We start from the raw sequence: 594 nt of genomic DNA on the forward strand, positions 1-594 counted from the left end.
CACCTCCCCTGCTCCACCAGACTTATCATTGCCAAACAATGTCATTCTGTTGTCATTGTTGCTTGCTCTGTTCTAGGGTGTATGTTGCATTTCCAGATACATGGAAGGCACTCCACCTGAGGATGCTGCTGTTCCCTGTCTTGGCTTCCATGGAGCTCATGGAGAAGTCCGGTAACTTCCTCCAAACAGAGCCATACCGCCAAACACAAAATGTCTGCATTCAGAAATACTGTAAAACTTCTGAAATGTATCTCTGTTTCTCGTCTCATTTTTGACTAGAGAGGGTCTGACATAAATTCAACGTTTTCAGAGAGTGGGCTTAGCCCTCGTCTTTGAAATAGCCCTGTATGGTACTGGTCGAGGCTACAATCATTCAGACCTCTCGCTCCTCTGCTTAGACTTATCAGGGCCAATGACAGAAGCACAAATAGTTGCCTAAAACCCATCTAATTGAGCCACTGGAAATACTCGATATCCACTGGTCTCCAATCGGGCGAGATTTTTAATGGAAAAGATAGCCAACTTAGTCAGATTGACTTTGTCTGACTTCATGTTACAATATTGTATAGTAAGAAGTAGCTTAAAAACATTGAT

Source organism: Engraulis encrasicolus, chromosome 7, assembly GCF_034702125.1.
Source record: "Engraulis encrasicolus isolate BLACKSEA-1 chromosome 7, IST_EnEncr_1.0, whole genome shotgun sequence".
Lineage (NCBI taxonomy): Eukaryota > Metazoa > Chordata > Actinopteri > Clupeiformes > Engraulidae > Engraulis > Engraulis encrasicolus.